Consider the following 17,815-nt stretch of genomic DNA (forward strand, 5'->3'; position numbering starts at 1 on the left):
CAGTGTTCAAGTTACCAAGAAAGGAATATTTGACGGAATGATAATCCACTACAGCTGTCTGCCAGACATTAGTCACACCCCTAGTGTAGACAGGCTCAACATACTACTTTTGATAATTGTGATAGTTGGCATATTTTTTCATATTTATAAAGATCATTTTGCACTTTGAGAACACAGCCAGCAGCTCATAGGTACTTTTGTATTTGTGAAGTTGGAGTCCGTTTTATTTTTCTCAAGAGTTCTTCTTGCTTAATAGTGTGATAACAATCTTATTTTTATTTAAAGTGTTTTCATGGATTTATTTTGTTTTTTTTTCATTTTTTACACTTTTAAAATGTGTATATTTATTTATGATTTATAGTTTTCTATTGCAATAATTATGTAGCATTTATTGCAGTGATAAGTACTTTTTCAATTTTGCTGATTTGTTTTATGTGGGTTTTCTTGCACAATGAATTACTCTGTCAGTACTGTTCTTGACCGGAGTCCAAGGGTCCAGAAATAAGTGCTCAGGATATTTCTTGCAACAACTTTTCCAATAGGTTGGATAACCTTTACATTAGACTTTCTTCATGAATCTAATATTTAATGAATAATTTACTTTGAATTTTGTCTGGAAAATATAGTTGCTACTGAGGCTCTCATGGTTTCCTCAGATAGGGAAGAAGGCAACAAATTGGCACATGACTTTTTTAAAAATTAAATTTATTGGGGTGACATTGGTCAACATGAATATATACAGGTTTCAGGTGTGGGTTTCTATGTTATATGACCTGTAACTACATAGAAATGCAGTTATGTGCTCACTACCCAAAGTCAAATCTTTTCCTGTCACCATATATTAGGACTCTTCTTCCCTCTGGAAACCACCACACTGCTGTTGGTATGTGAAATCATATGGTTCTTAGCTTTTTTTGACTGACTTATTTCACTTAGCATAATGCTCTCAAGGTTCATCTATGTTGTTGCAAATGGCACTGTGTCATCCTTGCTTATGGCTGAGTAGTATTCCATTGTGTATATGTACCACATCTTCTTTATCCAGTCCTCTATCACAGGACACTTTGGTTGTTTCTATGTCTTGGCCACCATGAATAATGCTGCAATAAACATAGGAGTGCATATATCTTTACAAATACATGATTTTGAGGTTTTCGGGTACATACCCGGGGGAGGGATTGCTGGGTCACATGGTAGCTCTATTTTTAATTTTTTGAGGAATTGCCAGACTGTTTTCCATAGTGGTTGTACCAGTGTACATTCCTACCAGCAGTGGATGAGTGGTACCTTTTTTCCACAACTTCTCTAACACTTGTTATTGCTTGTCTTGTTGGTAATGGCCACTCTGATTGGTTTGCAGTGGTATCTCATTGTAGTTTTGATTTGCATTTCCCTAATTGCCAGTGAGGTTGAACATCTTTTCATATAGTATCTACTAGAGGCCTGATGCACGAAATTCGTGCAAGGGGCTCAGCCCTTGCAGCCGTGGTGGCTTGCCCTAGCAGTGCCAGCTTTGTCTGGAAAGTCATCCAGAAGGATGTCCAGAAGGATGTCTGGAAGGTCATTTGGCTGTTCAGTCTAATTAGCATATTACGCTTTATTATTATAAATTGGCTATTCGTATGTCTTCTTGGGAGAGGTGTATTTTCAGGTATTTTGCCCACTTTTTGATTGGGTTGTTTGGTGTTGAGTTTTATGAGTTATTTATATATTTTGGAAATTAGACCTTTGTCAGAGCTACTGTTTGCAAATATCATCTCCCATCTGGTTGGCTGCCTGTTTGTTTTGTTGTCAGATCCTTTTGCTGTGTAGAACCTTTTTAGTTTGACACAGTCCCATTCATTTATTTTTGCCTTTACTTCCCTTGTCTTTGGAGTCAAGTTAATAAAATATTCTCTATGACCAAGGTCCACAAGTTTGGTACCTATATTTTCTTCTATGTAACATTGTTTCAGTCTTATATTTAGGTCTTTGACCCATTTTGAATTAATTTTTGTACATGGGAAAACACTATAATCCAGTTTCATTCATTTGCATGTACCTTTCCAGTTTTCCCAGCACCATTTATTGAAGAGACTATCTTTACTCCGTTGTGTATTTCTGGCTCCTTTTTTGAAAATTATCTGTCCATATATATGCAGCTTTATAAACTCATGACTTTTGTAGAGTTGTCAATCCATTAGACATTATTCATCTTTGAGTACAACATTGCCACATTCTATGTAGAACAGGTATAGGTTTTAGCATCCTTTCAAACTTTGCTGCATTTTAGAAGTAGGGAAAAATCATGTATAATTATAGGTTTACATTCTCCAAGTACAGAGTTCAATCTGTGAAAACTATCAAAACATGTTTTTTGCTTCATTTATTTGGAACAAAATGATGCCAAGTAGCAAACTATTACACAGATATTTTGGGGATAACACTGATTTATAATGTGAAACATGGGTGTTGCTAACTCCTACTGTATAGTCCTTAGCAGTAAGAGTTGGATGCTTCCAGGACGCCTAATTCTTTTCAACACCACCAACAGGGTAGGGCTATGAAATTACCTCAGGAGAATCAGCTAGATGTGTAGAAGCCTCCACATTGAGCATTCCTCTACCCACCCACATCCTGGACCAGGCAGAAGCAACTGAATTTTCTGTCTCCAGAAGTGAGTAGTAAGTTTGAGAACTTGGGCATAGAAATAGGATGGGGCAAAACTCTTTATAACTGGAAATAAACTGGAGCGAGGCCACTCTCAGACCCACCAGGTACAACAACCATCTAACAAATATGACAATAAATACAAGACAGAATCAATAAATATTTGCTGAAATCCAGTACCAAAAAAGAAGCACAGAAAACTGAACACCAAAATTAAAAATAGAGGGAACTATAGTTATAGTTAATGGAGCAAAAAAAAAAAGAAGAATTTAGGATTAGCATTGATTGTGTATACCATTGTAAATGTGAGGCTTTATTGTGTCCACAAAAAACACATAACAAAGCAAAACAAATAATGTAAATTAAACACTTGGTCAATGAGACGAAACAAATAAGCAACAACAGAGCTCAAAATATGAGCTAACAAACAAGAATAAAAGGAGGAATAAATTAGTGAAACTGCATGATGAAATTGAAGAACTTTTTCATCATGTAGATAGTATGTTTAAAATTACAAAGGGAAGAGAAAATGGGTAAAGAATTTGTCAAATTTGCCTAATGGAAGAGAAAAAGCATATGAGGATGAAACACATATGTGTGTGCACATTCAGATGCACTCACAATGACAGTGAAATTTCAAGACTAACAATAATAATATAGAGAAAATGAAAAAAACATTCATTAGAAGAAATATCATATCTTCCACAAAAGAATAAAAATCCCCTAATCTCAAATATTTTTGACAATGCCATCCTGAAAGAGATAATAGAAAGTTATATGAAATTTGATAATTTAGAACCTAGAATTTTATATTTAATCAAAGTATATCCAATTTGTAGGAAAAATACAAATATTTTCACATATGAAAGTTTATATGTACATGGACTCTGGAAATTTATTTTTCATAGAGCCTATGAAATAATTCCTAGAGTACTAGTATTTGTGCACTAGTGGGGAAGACTCTAAGAGGAATAATTGAGAATTACTTATTTGCAACATCTTAAACTTTTTCATGAGTGTAGAATATTTAGAAGTATTTAAGTATAGTGGTAAAAAGGATAGCCATTGAATCAAAATGATCTTTGGAATCCTAGCTTTACCACTAATTAACTGTATGATCTTGGACTCATATCTTTTCTAAAAAAAGTTTTTTTCAATTACAGTTGACATTCAATATTATGTTAATTTTAGCATAAGGTTAGACATTTATATAACTTTCAAAGTGATCCCCCAGATAAGTCTAGTACCCACTTGGCACCATACATGGATATTGCAGTATTGTTGACTGTATTTCCTGTGCTGTACTTTATATCCTCATGACTATTTTGTAACTATCAATTTGTACTTCTTAATCCCTTCACCTTTTTCACCCAGTACCCCATACCCATCCCATCTGGCAACCATCAGTTTTTTCCTTGTATCTATGAATATGTTTCTGTTTTTTTTATTAGTTAATTATGTTTTCTAGATACCACATTACTTCTTTCTGGCTCAGTATCTTTATATGTAAAATGGAGAAAATAATTATATGTACTTCATGAGAGTATTTTGAGTATCTAATGAGTACTTATAAAGTTTTGAGAACAATACCTGGCAAATGATAAGCACTCAATAAAGGTTAACTGTGGTTATTCTAGTAACAATTTTGAACTGAAGTTGCAGGTCATATAAAATAAGGGTTATTTGGAACACAGAGCAGGTTGAAGTGATATTTTGTTAATGTTTTGTCTTGCTATAATAGATGACAAGGATGCTGCGTGACTTTTGTCATTGCTAGAAGTATATCCATTTAGGAGTGTGCGTTAGAAATTTAGTCAGTTTCTGGGGTTTTTTTTGCAATGGAAAGACTTGGTGCAATCTTTTCTTTGTCTTTCTCTGGAATTATTCTTCCCTTTATGATCTATTCCTCAGTGAATTGCTTTTAAAACTTTCTTGAGAAAAATAAGTGACTTCCTGAAAGGCATACTATATCTGTGTGTGTTTATGTGGGAAGAATTGTATTCTTTTGGGAAAGTTAATTCAGTATTGATCACTTTTCTGAGTCACAATATTCAATTTATTAAAATAAAGAAAGTGATGTTAAGGGAGACATGATATATTGATTTTTTTCATAAAAAAATATGGTTTCAAAAGACTGAGAATACTAGCATTTTACTTTATATGTTTTTAAAAAAATATGTTCCTATAAGGTAAAATGCACAATCCTTAGCATATCACATTAAATCTTTCATTTAATCATTACCTAATTTTCTAGCATTCTCACTGTCACTTTCTTATAAACTTCAGTAAGAAATTACATTAACCTACCATGTCATCTTGCTTTGTGCCTTTGTTTAAGATGCTCATTCTGTCTAAAAATATCATTTCTTTCCAAATACAAATAATAAGTTTGTGTACTGTGTGTATACTGTATTCATCTATAGATAGTTATAGAAAGTTAAAGTTGTAAGAATGAAGAAGCTCAACTGCCATCTTCTCAAAGACTTAATAGATTCCCTGTTATCAGGAATCTATATATATAAAACCAAGTGACCAGGACGACTGGAATGACCGCTGGCTATGACATGCACTGCAGAGGCCAACTGGTCTGATTTGGATCCCAATTGCCATCCCCCACCTTCCCTCCACCCCTCCCCCCTGTCGGCCCTGCTGCCAATCGGCTCCCCACCCCGATTGCAAGTGGGGCCAGCCAGCCAACCTCCCTCGGCCCCTCCCCCCGGCCGGATCAGCCCTGATCAGCCCCCATCAGGGCAGGCTGGCCGGACACCACTTGTGCATGAATTCTTGCACCAGGCCTCTAGTAAGAAATAATTATATGAACTTTTGTGGTGTGAGGAGAGAAGGGATCAGGATTTAAAAAGTGGGCATTGTGTACCCCCTTGAACTAATTAACTTGTTCCCAGACACAGTGTCTGAGTTCCAGGCTTGACTGACCAGATCTAGGGGTGTCCAGCATATAGATAGTCTCTTAGAGGCTGGACTGCATACCAGAGGACTATTTTTTAGTCACGTTACTCTCATTATCCATTTATCATTTTGTTTTAGTCTTTAGCTCTTTCACATTTCTTATACGCTTAGGCTCTACTTCTCTATTCTAGGTGAGGGACTTCTCCCCCAAAATTGATAGTTGCCTAGTTTACCCTTGGGACTTGAGAATATTTATGAACTCAAGTATGGGTTATGAGTATGACCATTCTCCCCTTTTCAGGTTTCAGTGTCTATTTTTAAGGGACTTAAAAAAGTTATACACCTAACTTTGAAAGAATTAATCTCCTCCAATAGTTTTCTTTTTAGTACCACATATAAGATTAGTATTCCTTCTGTATGTATAAGACTTAGTGCTTCAAATTTTTGAAAAAGTCTCATTTCCTGTTTTTGAATTTCCTTATAAACTTTTTTGACTCACTTAAAATTGAAATATGCTGTCTTTAATCATTTCTCCCTTTCCTATTTTCAGGTTTCATACCACATAAACTTTTGCTTCAAAACTGGACAATGACCTTTTTTGTGTGTTCCTCTTTAGTGATTTTTTTCCATCTAGAATTACTGATTTTCTTTATTTTCTCCTTTTACTTATTTTCATTCATCTTAATTCTGTTATATATTAAAGTTCTGGATTTCATTTTCATGCATTGGAATTATTGGTGAAAAATGTGTCCAATCTGCTACATTGGCTTAGAAAACTGTTTAGTATATTTTTAATATTTCTATCAGGTATAACAGTCTTCCTTATTACATAATGAAAGGGAAATTGTAGACTTTAACATCCTCCTATAACCCAAGAAGGCAAAACAATATGCCTGGTTTCTGTGGAGATTTGGAAGAGAGAAGAGCTTAACCAACTGCCTCTGAGATTTTATATTCTCACAGAATCGTGATGATGCTGCCACAGCTGTTTTCCAGTCTGAATGGAAGCTGAGAAAGAATTTTCTATGACTTCAAGCTCCAGCATTGAAAAATCAGTCCCAGGATTGAGGGGTGTGAGGGTAGATGGGGTGCAGCACCATGCTCCTCAGCTCTGTCTCTCCTTGGCTCCTCTTGACTGAGCTACATTTCCAAGATGTGCAGTATGCAGCAACTGCCTCATGCTATAGGCAAAATATGTATTCTGAAACAGCAAACATGTCAGAGAAGTTTAGTTTTATTAAAATAAACACTCACATTGAAAACTGATTTAGGAAATGATACTACTTAATGCAAAAAAAAAAATACTTGGTGGATGTTTTTTCTTTAATAAAAATAAAAGGCAAACTCAGAAGAGAAGCCCATAACTGCAAATCTATTGCGTCAATTAAAGTTGGAAACTCTGGCTGACTCATGAAATGATTGTTTTATGATGGCAGTGGATCTGAAGTTGTATGCATTTCAAACATTTGTCATGCTCTTCAGTTATTATCCTGTCAATGTACTCAGCACATTATGAACAAATGGGTGGCAGGAAAGCAATTAGACATTTAGTCTATATTGCTCTGTACTGTGCTTTGTTTTCATTTTTTAAATTTGTTTACATAGTAAAATAAGTGCAGAGCCTTTCAAATGCTGATCCCCATAAATGAGGTGAGGAGTATATTTTTCTTTGAGGTAGTACAACTGTTATTGATGTTTTTTATTTTAGCACATATTTTCCAGTCATTTTGACTTTTGCACTAATGGATATGTCTCTGAATAAGCACCCACACTCCCTTACTCATTGGTGGGGCAAATGGAGATGGAGACTTAACATCAGGGTCTTAAATAAGGAAAAGAGTACTCTTTAATGGGAAAAGTAGATAAAAGAATTTAAGAAAATAAAGTGGCAAGTCTTCTTATTCTTGGCTTTAAACCAGGATAACTTGGGGACTACATATTTCTTTCAAATGGGGGTATTTAGGTACTTTAAAAGTGCATTTACTAGTTTCCCAATTATAAGTGCTGATATTGTTTGGGTTGGGATGCACAGCATAGACTGACTGGTCTATAGGCAACATTTAACCAGCCCAGCCCGCACACTGGGAGTGGCCCTCCCAAGGTGCTCCTTCTGGACTTCGTGTTCATGTCACAGTGGGTGTTTCCCATCTTTCTATTTCTCCCAAGGCTAATGAATAAAAACCTGAGGCTTATTTCTCATTGTAAGATTTTTTTCTTCATGAAACTTTCAGAAAAGTTGGGCTTAACAGTGATTTTTGCTCAGAAAGATAGATATATTTTAACACAAAAGCCAAAAATTATTTGATAGCCAGGTCTTGATGATCAATTCACTGTACTTATTTGAACAATATATTTTAAATTAATAGAAATCAGATATTAATTAATAATGGAGCTGCAGGTGAATTTTTATTCCTTGAACTTTCTTTGACCTCATGTGATTATTTTAAGAATTAAGTGAATTACTGTTTGCTACAGAAACTAGCCTGATATCTATACATATAAAAGGCTAAGCAACCATTCAACTGTCCAACTGGTATCTATGATGCACAATGGCCACCAGGGTTCACACGCTCTGACCAGTGTCTATGATGTGCATTGACTACCAGGGAGCAGATGCTCAACGCAGGAGCTGCCGAGCTGCAGTGACTTGGCAGTGGTGGTTCTTGGGTGATGCACCCTGGAACCAGAGAGGAAGAATCCCAATTCCAGGGTGTGTCATCTGAGAACGGCCCTCTCGCAATCCAGGACCCCTCGAGGGATGTCAGAGAACTGGTTTTGGCCCTATCCCCGCAGGCCAGGCCAAGGGACCCCACCTGCTGGAGGGACCCTGCTCACTCTGCAGATGCCCTTTGAGCTGCAGTGCCGCCCCAGGTGTGGCCCTCCAGGGAGGGACCTTGGGAGGTTGGCTCCAGGTGTGTACTGCCCTGTCTCGCCCAGTCCCATCTTGCCTGCCACCTTCTAATTAATTTCTTTTCAATGTGCACAAATCCGTGCATCGGGGCACTAGTTTAACAATAAGCACATAAGAAATATTTGTTGCATAGACATATTAATGGCAATTTGAATAACCCATTTTAAATTAAGGACATAGGAAACTGGGTAATACTTATAAATTGAAGTGCACAGAAAATCAGCATAATATTTTCTATTTTAGTAGCAAATTCACCAAAAGGGGAAGATCTGGTGTGAACAAAAATTTTATTTCCTCTTTTAGAATGACTTCATAGAATGATGAAATAGAGTTCAATTTGTCTTGATGCTTTGGAAAAAAAAAAGCCATTTTTAATGCAATATACAATATTTGAAAGAGAAAAATCCCTAAATATTAAGCTATAATTTCCCCTTGTCTCTTTCTCTTATTTTCTTTCTTTTTTTTTTTCCTTCTATGATATGTGTGCTAATAAGATGCCTAGTCCTATGACAGGTAATGGCCACAGGATAATGTATGCTGTCCACTCATAATCTAGTCAAGACACCAAAATGTTCTATACTGTGCAATGTGTTTGATAAGTGCAGTTAGAGGAGAAGGATACAGACTTTGGAGATGATGAGAGATTTCCTAGGAATTTAAGGTTGGACCTACAGAATAAATGAGGTATAGACAGGAAAAAGAGTTTTTTTAGTTAAGATTGTTCTGCTGTGAAAACCAATGTGAAGCCTGGGAGGTAAGGGAGAGCTGAACATAACAAAGAAATAAGAACACTTGGGGCAGCTGGTATCTAGAGTATGATAACTAAAAAAAAAGCTATGATGTGCATTGACTACCAGGGAGCAGATGCTCAACGCAGGAGCTGCCGAGCTGCAGTGACTTGGCAGTGGTGGTTCTTGGGTGATGCACCCTGGAACCAGAGAGGAAGAATCCCAATTCCAGGGTGTGTCATCTGAGAACAGCCCTCTCGCAATCCAGGACCCCTCGGGGGATGTCAGAGAACTGGTTTTGGCCCTATCCCCGCAGGCCAGGCCAACAAAGTTGAAGAGTTTGACTTCATTCAAAGGAGAGGCTAGTTGATTTGATGGGCTCACACATTCAGGATTGCAAGTATATTAAGGATATGTTCAGGAAGGATAATAAGAATGTAGGGCCAAATGGATTGAGAGGACACTGGTTTTAAAATGTGATTCTGGTCTCTGGTCCTAGAGGAGTTAGTTTGGCATTCATTGCTATATAGTTTTATATAAGGTGAATACTTTTAAAGGAATTTCAAAAAAGCCATTTATGTGTCTATATAGTGAAGGACAGCATGGTAATCTGAACAGAGAGATGAAAATTATAAAACACCAATTGAAACAATTCTTTTTGTTTTTTTATTTAAACATTGAGTGGTGTCCCACTTTTGACCCCTTAGAAGTCTCTGACAAAGTTCATTTACGTCTTTCAGAATTGAGAGGGATACCTCAACAAATCAAATTGAAAATGAGCTGTCACTCATCTGGTATATAAATGTGTCATGAGGTGAATACTTTGATACTGTACTCCAAAATGAGTTTTCTGACTAGTGAATTGCCTTTTTTAAAAAAAATATATTTTATTGATTCTTTACAGAGAGGAAGGGAGAGGGATAGAGAGTTAGAAATATCGATGAGAGAGAAACATCGATCAGCTGCCTCCTGCATGCCCCCCACTGGGGATGTGCCCGCAACCAAGGTACATGCCCTTGACCGGAATCGAACCCGGGACCCTTCAGTCTGCAGGCCGAGGCTCTATCCACTGAGCCAAACCGGTCAGGCGTGAATTGCCTTTTTAAAAATAATAAGTATATTTTAGGAAAATCACTATGCTTTATTCCACCCATATTATATTGATTAAAAATCCTATTACAATTAAAATTTGAATTAATATCTTAGCATTATAAAGAACTCTTGAAAAGCATATTTTAAATAGCATATTTAATCACTCTGAAAATTTGTACATTTTTATTTTTATAATTAGTTTTCTATCTTCTTTTTTGCTTTCAAATTACTACAAAAGATTAGTTTCTCATATATTCAGAAAAAAATCATGCCTTGGTAAGTACAATTAGAGAATTGGGTTGTTTGATCACTTAAAAAATAGAAATGGTCCATTTCACAGGATGGTCTTACCTAGATCCATGCCATTGTGCTTTTTTGATCCAATTATTATGTTTCCTTTGTTTTATTTTCATCTAATAAACAAGCACCACTTTTGTATCTTGTGTAAGATGTTTGTTTTTGCTGTCTCCACATCATGAAGCAAAGCTGGAATAAATCTTTTTTTTTTATTTTTTTTTATTTTTTTATTTTTATATTTTTTCGCTAAAATTATTACAAAGGGTATTACATAAGTGTCCTCCCCCCCTCCCCCCGCCCTTGACAAACCCCTGCCCTCCCTTACCCCCCAGTGTCTTATGTCCATTAGTTATGGTTATATGGATGCATACAAGTCCTTCGGTTGATCTCTTAATCCCCTCCCTCCTCCCCCCCAACCCTCCCTGGCCTTCCCACTGCAGTTTGACAATCAGTTTGAGGCAGCTCTGCCTCTGTATCTATTATTGTTCAAAAGTTTGTAATGGTCTTTATTATCCATGAATGAGTGAGATCATGTGGTATTTTTCCTTCATTGACTGGCTTGTTTCACTTAGCATAATGCTCTCCAGTTCCATCCATGCTGTTGCAAATGGTAGGAGTTCCTTCTTTTTTACAGCAGCATAGTATTCCATCGTGTAGATGTACCACAGTTTTCTAATCCATTCATCTACTGATGGGCACTTAGGCTGTTTCCAGATCTTAGCTATGGTGAATTGTGCTGCTATGAACATCGGGGTGCATATATCCTTTCTGATTGGTGTTTCTGGTTTCTTGGGATATATTCCTAGAAGTGGGATCACAGGGTCAAATGGGAGTTCCATTTCCAATTTTTTGAGGAACCTCCATACTGCCTTCCATAGTGGCTGCACCAGTCTGCATTCCCACCAGCAGTGCACAAGTGTTCCTTTTTCTCCACAACCTCTGCAGCACTTGTCATTTGTTGATTTGTTGATGATGGCCATTCTGACAGGTGTGAGATGGTACCTCATTGTTGTTTTGATTTGCATCTCTCGGATGATTAGTGACTTTGAGCATGTTTTCATATGTCTCTTGGCTTTCTGAATGTCCTCTTTTGAAAGGTGTCTATTTAGATCCTTTGCCCATTTTTTGATTGGATTGTTTATCTTCTTTTTGTTAAGTTGTATGAGTTCCCGATAAATTTTGGAGATTAAGCCCTTATCAGATATGACGTTGGCAAATATGTTTTCCCACGAAGTGGGTTTTCTTGTTGTTTTGTTGATGGTTTCTTTTGCTGTGCAGAAGCTTTTTAATTTGATGTAGTCCCATTTGTTCATTTTCTCTTTAGTTTCAACTGCCCTAGGAGCTGTATCAGTGAAGAAATTGCTTTGGCATATGTCTGAGATTTTGTTGCCTTTGTATTCTTCTAGAATTTTTATGGTTTCCTGTCGTACATTTAAGTCCTTTATCCATTTTGAGTTTATTCTTGTGTATGGTGTAAGTTGGTGGTCTAGTTTCATTTTCTTGCATATATCTGTCCAATTTTCCCAACACCATTTATTGAAGAGACTATCTTGGCTCCATTGTATGTTCATGCCTCCTTTGTCAAATATTAATTGAGCATATTGGTTCGGGCTAATTTCTGGACTCTATTCTATTCCACTGATCTATATGTCTGTTCTTGTGCCAGTACCAGGCAGTTTTGAGAACAGTGGCTTTGTAATACAGCTTGATATCTGGCATTGAGATCCCACCTACTTTGTTTTTTCTCAGGATCGCTGCAGCTATTCGGGGTCTTATTTTATTCCAGATGAATTTTTGGAGAGTTCGTTCTAGATCCTTGAAGAAGGCCATTGGTATTTTAATGGGAAGTGTGTTGAATTTATAGATTGCTTTGGGTAGTATGGACATTTTAATGATGTTGATTCTACCAATCCAAGAACATGGTATGTTCTTCCATCTCTTTATGTCTTCCTCTATCTCTTTTTTCAATGTCCTGTAGTTTTCTGAGTAGAGGTCTTTTACCTCTTTAGTTAAGTTTATTCCTAGGTATCTTAATTTTTTTGGTGCGATGGTAAATGGGATTGTTTTTATAATCTCTCTTTCTGAAAGTTCACTATTGGTATATAGAAATGCCTCGGATTTCTTGGGGTTAATTTTGTATCCTGCTACATTGCCAAATTCATGTATTGAGTCTAGTAGTTTTTTGATGGAGTCTCTAGGCTTTTGTATGTATAATATCATGTCATCTGCAAATAAGGACAGTTTTACTTCCTCTTTTCCAATTTGGATGCCTTTTATTTCTTCTTCTTGTCTAATTGCAATGGCTAATACTTCCAGGACTATGTTGAACAGGAGTGGAGAGAGTGGGCATCCCTGTCTTGTTCCTGTTCTTAGGGGAAATGGTGTTAGTTTTTGTCCATTGAGTATGATGTTGGCTGTGGGCCTGTCATATATGGCTTTTATTATGTTGAGGTATGATCCTTCTATTCCCACCTTGCTGAGAGTTTTTATCAAAAATGGGTGTTGGATTTTGTCAAATGCTTTTTCTGCATCAATTGATATGACCATGTGGTTTTTTTCTTTCAATTTGTTTATGTGATGTATCACGTTTATTGATTTACGGATGTTGTACCATCCTTGCATCCCTGGGATAAATCCTACTTGGTCGTGGTGTATGATCCTTCTGATGTACTGCTGGATCTGATTTGCTAAGATTTTGTTGAGAATTTTGGCATCTATGTTCATGAGGGATATTGGCCTGTAATTCTCTTTCATTGTGTTGTCTTTACCTGGTTTTGGTATTAGGGTGATGCTAGCTTCATAAAATGTGTTTGGAAGTGTTCCATCCTCTTGAACTTTTTGTAGTAATCTGAGGAGGATAGGTTTCAGTTCTTCCTTGAAAGTTTGGTAAAACTCCCCTGAGAAGCCGTCTGGTCCTGGGCTTTTGTTTGCTGGAAGATTTTTGATGACTGCTTCAATTTCTTCCATAGTTATTGGCCTATTGAGATTTTTAGATTCTTCCTGATTGAGTTTTGGAATGTTGTATTTTTCTAGGAATTTGTCCATTTCCTCCAGGTTGTCTAGTTTGTTGGAGTAGAGTTGTCCGTAGTATTGTTTAACAATCATTTGTATTTCTTTGGGGTCTGTTGTTATTTCGCCTCTATCATTTCTGATTTGGTTTATTTGGGACCTCTCTCTTTGCTTCTTGGTGAGCCTGGCTAGAGGTTTGTCAATCTTGTTTATCCTTTCAAAGAACCAGCTCTTGGTTTCATTGATTTTCTGTATTGTTTTTTTGGTCTCTATTTCATTGATTTCTGCTCTAATCTTTATTATCTCCTTCCTTCTGCTCACTCTGGGGTTTTCTTGTTGCTCTCTTTCTAATTCTTTGAGTTGTAGAGTTAGATGATTAACTACCATTTTTTCTTGTTTTTTGAGATAGGCCTGTAGAGCTATAAACTTCCCTCTCAGGACTGCTTTCATTGTGTCCCATAGGTTTTGGATTGTTGTGTTTTCATTGTCATTAGTGTCTAGGATGTTTTTAATTTCTTCTTTGATGTCATTGGTAACCCAATCAATATTTAATAACATGCTATTCAGCTTCCAAGTGTTTGAGTATTTTGGGTTGTTTTTATTGTAGTTTATTTCTAACATTATGCCATCGTGGTCTGAGAAGATGCTTTTTATGATTTCAATCTTCTTGAATTTGTGGAGACTTTGCTTGTGACCCAATATGTGGTCTATTTTTGAATATGTCCCATGAGCACCTGAGAGGAATGTATATTCTGCAGCTGTGGGGTGAAGTGTTCTGAAGATGTCAATTAAGTCCATCTGATCTAGTGAGTCATTTAGGATTGCTGTTTCTTTGCTGAGTTTTTGTCTAGCGGATTTATCCAGTGATGTTAGTGGTGTATTAAAGTCCCCTACTCTGATTGTATTGTTGTCGATCTCTCCCCTGATACCTTCCAGGAGTTTTCTTATGTATGTGGGTGCTCCTGCATTGGGTGCATATATGTTTATCAGGGTTATATCCTCTTGTTGTATTGATCCCTTTAGTATTATGAAGTGGCCTTCCTTATCTCTTGTTATGGCCTTCACTTTGAGGTCTATTTTGTCGGATATAAGTATTGCTACCCCAGCTTTTTTTTCATTTCCATTTGCCTGAAAGATATTTTTCCATCCCTTCACTTTCAGTCTGTGTGAGTCCCTTCTAATGAGGTGGGTCTCTTGTAGACAGCAAATGTATGGGTCATGTTTTTTTATCCATTCAGCCACTCGATATCTTTTGATTGGACCATTTAGTCCATTTACATTTAAAGTTATTATTGAAAGGTACTTGTTTGTAGCCATTTCTATTTTTTTGTGGCTGCTTTCTTTCTGGGCTTTTTATGTCTTCTTCTTACACCAGTCCCTTTAGCATTTCTTGCATTGCTGGCTTGGTGGTGATGAACTCCCTTAGCCTTTTTTTGTCTGTGAAGCTTCTTATTTCCCCTTCAATTTTGAATGATAGCCTTGCTGGATAGAGTATTCTTGGATTCAGTCCTTTGCTTTGCATCACTTTGTAAATTTCCGTCCATTCTTTTCTGGCCTGATGTGTTTCTGTTGAGAAATTGTTTGATAATCTGATGGGGGACCCTTTGTAGGTAACTCTCTGTTTCTCTCTTGCAGCCTTTAAGATTCTCTCTTTGTCTTGTACATTTGCCATCGTTATTATGATGTGTCTTGGTGTCGGTCTTTTGGGGTTCATCTTGCCTGGGACTCTCTGTATTTGTGTAACTTTTTTCTTCCCCATATCTGGGAAGTTTTCTGTCATTATTTCTTCAAATAGATTTTCTAATCCTTGCTGCTCTTCTTGTCCTTCTTGCAGCCCTATTATGCGTATGTTACTTCGTTTCATGTTGTCCTGAAGCTCCCTTAGGCTCTCCTCCTGTTTTTTAATTTTTTTCTCCAGTTGCTGTTCAGATTGAGCTTGTTTCTCTGCCTTATCTTCTAACTCACTAATTCGGTCTTCTGCTTCTTCTAGTCTGCTGTTGAAACTTTCCATGGTGTTTTTGATTGTAGCTATATCACTTTTCATTTCTTCCTGATTCTTGCATAGGTTGTTGATTTTCTCATCCATCCGGTGAATGAATTGTACAACCATTATTCTGAATTCTTTTTCTGTCATGTTGCACGCTTCAGCTTCATTAATTTCCTTTCTTGGTGATTCTTCATTGTCTTTCCTCTGGGTGTTGTGTCGTCTCTTCATTCTGATTATCTCCTGATGGTTCAAAGGTCGAGTTGCGTGGGCCTGGGCCGTGCGCAGTGGGAGGCTCCCACCACCCTAGTGTCACTGAAGAGCTCTGACACTAAGATGTGTGGTTGTTGTTGGTTGATGGGAACGAGGCTTGCTCTGTGTCAGTGTTGCCAACACTCAATGTGGCCTCGCACGTGCCCTTAGAATTAGGGACCCTGCCTGCACTGTGCTGAAATAGAGGCCCCCCTGGAGCGTGTTTAAAACCAGAGCAGAACCCTCTAGCTTGTGCCAGGAGTCAGAGTTCCCCAAGAGTTCAGTATCAGAGTCTCTGTTGCTTCGCGCAACCTCACCTTGAGAATCAGGGTCCCTGTGTGCCCTTGCACCAGGAATTGGATTCACTGGCTCTTAGTATGAATGCATAGGAAATCAGGATCTCAGGCGCAGGTGATAAGAAACACAGTCAAATCACTGGTGCTTGGTGCTGCCTCCTGCCCTGAGAAACCGGGTCCCTGGGCCTGTGCTAGGCGGACAAACTCCCGTTCGCGCGATTACTCCCAGCCCAGGGCTCCGATGCCAGCAGTGCGCGCAGGATTAGTTCCTGGTGGTGTGCGTGCTTATGCCCCCAGCCCAGGGCTCCAAAGCCCACAGTGCATGCAGGATTAGTTCCTGGTGGTGTGCGCGCTTATGCTCCCAGCCCAGGGCTCCAAAGCCAGCAGTGCGCGCAGGATTAGTTCCTGGTGCTATGCGCGTTTTTGCTCCCAGCCCAGGGCTCTGATGCCAGCAGTGCGCACAGGATTAGTTCCTGGTGCTGTGCGCGTTTTTGCTCCCAGCCCAGGGCTCCGAAGCCCGCAGTGCGCTTAGGATCAGTTCCTGGTGGTGCGCGCGCTTATGCTCCCAGCCCAGGGCTCCAAAGCCAGCAGTGCGCGCAGGATTAGTTCCTGGTGGTGTGCGCGCTTATGCTCCCAGCCCAGGGCTCTGATGCCAGCAGTGCATGCAGGATTAGTTCCTGGTGCTGTGCGCGTTTTTGCTCCCAGCCCAGGGCTCCGAAGCCCGCAGTGCGCTTAGGATCAGTTCCTGGTGGTCCGCGCGCTTATGCTCCCAGCCCAGGGCTCCAAAGCCCGCAGTGAGCGTAGGATCAGTTCCAAGGTGCTCGCGCACTTTCAGGCCAAAGTTTCTGCAGCTCTGAGGCCCCGGCAAGGGGTAGGTCTATCAGTTAGTTACTCTGGCACTGCCTGCGATCCTGGGGGAAGGGGGGATGGGCTCTGTTACTCAGGGATCTGCAGCAGGGATTTCTGAACTTTCCGTGTCTGCAGGTCTGTAGCTGTGGTCACAGGTCTCTGTCCCCAGTGGCTGCAGGGTCCTGGTATGCGTCTGAGATCAGACTGGGTGGTGCTGAGGCCAGGATCCTAGTCTCAAGCAGCTCTGTTTCCCAAGATGGCGTGGTCGCTGTGCCTTTGCTCATCTGAAGCCTCCCGCGCAGCTCCAGTCCGGGACCCAGTCCAACCTCTGGAATAAATCTTATAATGAAACTTGAGCAAAGTTTTGTTTTTTGTTTTGGTCTATTTAGACTCATCTACACTAATAAAAGAGAAACATGAAAATTGGTGTCACTCCGTTACCCTTCCCATTGGCTAATCAGGGCGATATGCAAATTAACTGCCAGCCAAGATGGCGGCCAGCAGCCAGGCAGCTTGAAGCAAACATGAGGCTTGCTTGCTTCAGTGACGGAGGAAGCCAACGTTCCCCGCCTGCTGCTGCCGGCCTCTGAGCTTGCAGTTTGAAAGATTGTTACAAATATAGAAGCTAAACAAAAGCCCAGAAACCTGCTTTCAGCCGGCCGGGATCTCAGAGCTGGAGTTGAAACAGTGTTTCAATTATCGAACCCAAACAAACCAGATACCTGCTTTCAGCAGCTGAGGCCTCAGAGCTGGAGCTGAGCCTCAGAGAGAAAGCTGGCCCAGAATAAAAACAAAAAAGAAAAAGAAAAGGAGCAGTTGGGAGCTTCAGTCACCCGCCAGC

This window comes from Myotis yumanensis, unplaced genomic scaffold (assembly GCF_028538775.1).
Source record: "Myotis yumanensis isolate MYYU_CA2020_CCGP unplaced genomic scaffold, mMyoYum1.0.hap1 SCAF_6, whole genome shotgun sequence".
Taxonomy (NCBI): domain Eukaryota; kingdom Metazoa; phylum Chordata; class Mammalia; order Chiroptera; family Vespertilionidae; genus Myotis; species Myotis yumanensis.